Source organism: Lethenteron reissneri, chromosome 35 (genome assembly GCF_015708825.2).
Source record: "Lethenteron reissneri isolate LAM-NWPU_2019-01 chromosome 35, ASM1570882v1, whole genome shotgun sequence".
Lineage (NCBI taxonomy): Eukaryota > Metazoa > Chordata > Hyperoartia > Petromyzontiformes > Petromyzontidae > Lethenteron > Lethenteron reissneri.
The window spans coordinates 3,499,527-3,502,815 of record NC_083813.1 but is presented as its reverse complement, the minus strand read 5'-3'; positions in this window follow the sequence as shown (position 1 = coordinate 3,502,815).

The window sequence follows — 3,289 nt, the reverse complement described above, 5'->3', positions numbered from 1 at the left end:
CTTCTTACATCAAGTAGTCGTAGATCATAATTAAATCACAGTTTTCAAACCGCAATCACAAATTTGCCCAATTTTAATATTAAAACGCGGCACTCACTAACGGGTGTCATGATTGTTAAAAAAATAATCACTCGGCTTTTTTGAAATATTGGACCTCTTAATTCAGATTAGGTCACGGATAACAAAACCACCAGCTCACTGTTGCTTGATTGAGTACTGTATGCATAATGAGATTTACTGTATAACAGTACTGTGTTATATTTTTATATACCGTGGCTGGTTGCATAAAACACCTCACGTGGAATTGTCCAAAAGTAATTGGGTAATTGGGCCCGGGAATGCATTGCTCGGTGGATTATGCATTGAACCCGATAAAGCAACGAGGCAGCAATATTTTAGAACGTTACCTTCACTATGACTTAATTTAGAAATGTTGATTATTGAAGCTTTGCATGTTACTGATTCTCTACATCATGCCTATTTAAATATTGATCAGAAAACATTTGAAAAATGTAATTCTCATCAGGCCTCAGGGGTGTAACGTGCAGTCTCCAACTTATTATCCAGTTTTTTTCTGGCCTGTGTTATGGATGGCCATTACCAGAAATATTGCCCTTTGTGTTTTTCTTTTAAGGTGGTGTTATTGATTTGTTGTGTTTTTTCTGTAGTCAGACATCCAGAAGCTTTACTGCGTGCTTGCATGTCTCTCTCTCCGTAGTGGCGTGGATTTTTTTTCTCTGGGTCCTCCGGTTTTTCCCTCCACATTTAGAAACATGCGTCTCGATTATTTTGCTGCTATAAATGTCCACGTGACAGGTAACTTCGTTGAGCTATCATTTGTGGCCAGGTTGCTTCTGCGAAATAAGATAATAGTTGAGTATTATTTGTATATAGTTTAAGTTATTTGTTTACATTTCCTATACTTTACACTCCTACCTGGACTCCTACCATGTTTTGTATTTTGTTGTTGTAACGTTCTGATCTTTCTCTATTGGACGTTTGTGAAAAAGAGCTTTATAGCTCATCGCATTCCTCCAGTATATTTTTATTCTATTAACACAACACAGGTGAGTCCACGCATCTCATTGAAACACGAGCTTGCCTTCACATTCATTAGGGCCTCAATAACGTCCCTCGCCATCACTTGAAGTCACGCAAGCCCTTATGGACCCACGCGCTTAACACTTCCACAATGAGAGTTCAATTCCGAGGAAGCTTGGAGAGCTGAATGGAGTTCAAAATAACTCACAAACACCTCATGAAAGACTCAACGCAGAAGACCCTGGGTTTGATCTTTAACGAAGCTCATGGTCCATCCTAAAACGCATCTAAGCACAAACCATGGCAGATGCGGATACTTGATGCACAAATGGAAAATTTCAAAAAAACTCTCCATGATGCTACTGTGGTCATACAGAACAGAGCGTAACAACGTATAATGACGCAATGCCCGATCCACAGTCTCACCAGTGTCAGACCAGAGAACGCCAAAAGGCGAAAAGTGTTGCCTTTGGTGTAGACCTCTGATGTAAGCCAATCAGTTTCAAAGTGAATGCATATATTCCATAATAGGTTTTTGTTGGGTTAGATCACGTCGTTAAATCTGCCAAATCCACATTTGTGGATTTGCTCTCCATCACACCGGTGTGTTGTACTAGTGCAGGACTCGTACAAGGGTCATCTTTCTCTCTCTTTATTTTCCTCTTAAGAGTCCACCTTCGCCGCGCCACCGCTCCGCGTCTCGGCGCGACCCCGCTCCGCGTCGCTCTGCTGCGCCACGTGCCCTCACTCCGCGTCGCTCCGCGTCGCTCTGCCTCACTATCGCTACGCTTGTCGTCTCTACGGTTTCTCCTACTCTGCATCCTTCCGATGCATGGCTACCCTGGTTGCTCACTGCGTTCTCGCTACCACTGTCTCTCCATGCTTTACTCTACTAACACTGTCTCTCTACGCTTTACTCGACTCACACTGTCTTTCCACCTGGGCACCGTTGCTGCAGCTCCATCCACAACGCCAACTCGTACAGGACTCCCCTTTCTCCATTGCGCTCTGGCTTATATCCCCACACCAATTAATCTCCCTAATTACCCCCCCCCCCCCCCCGCTTATCGCTCGCCCCCTGGCCCCCGTGTCACGTGGCCTTGTTTTCGCCACCGGAGCAACGCCCGCTAATGCCGAATTACCTTTTCAGCCAATCACTGGCCTGTGTCCTCCCGGCTACCTAGACACCTGTTTCAACTCTTAACGACCCACTTCGCCTAAAGTCACAACAACAACCATTACCTCACATCACCCCACTGTACTGTGCTTGCTCGCATAGCAACAGAGGCGGGGGATGCGTGGCACGTTATCTCAAGCCCTACACTAGTAACGCATTGGCGTTGTGACCTTACTAATCGGTTGTCGGGTGGTGACGGGTTTATCGACGCATTTATATTTAGGCGATCTAACCCAAAACACCTATATGGATATTGGTCGTGGAAGCCGACGTGTTAAACGAATGCATGTATTATCAGAAGCATGTATGCATGTTCGCCACACGTGTGTGGTGTGGTTAATGCAGACATATCCTTGCAAAATATTTCAATTGTGTTTTAACACCATAACACCTTTTGATTTAAAGCTTTCGTGACTGCAGGGATTCATATTCTTGGTTCTTTCGGTAAAGTCACGTAGAAGGGAAATAATAAAATAAAAAAACATAAAACAAAAAAAATTCTCACGACGTTCTTTTGTGTTGCAGTCGAAACTTCGTGAGAATCTGTATTGTTTATATTTGTATTCTTTTATTATTTCCCTTCTACGTGACTTTACCGAAAGAACCAAGAATAGATATGAATACCATAACACCTGTTTGTATTGCCAGAGAGCGTAACACCTATTCTTAATGTTTTCTTTCATACTGGCAAAAAAAAGGGGTTCCAATTTTAAGTAACGGGTTCTCGGCAAATACATTTTGGGGGTTCACCTTCTTGGTTCTTTCCGTAAAGTCACGTAGAAGGGAAATAATAAAATAATCAAAATAGAACATAATAAAATACAGTGAGAATTGTGTTTTATTATTGTATTATTTCCTTTCTACGTGACTTTACCGAAAGAACCAAGAAGATGAATCCCTGCAGTCACGAAAGCTTTAAATCGAAATTTAAATTTTGGGGGTTCCTAACCCACCATCACCCACAACACAACGTGTGGAATAGAGAAGCACGTGGTGGGTGACCCAGCTGGCGGACGTGACGTCACACCGGAAGCACGTGGCATCGCCCCCCACCCGCCACCCACCCAGCCA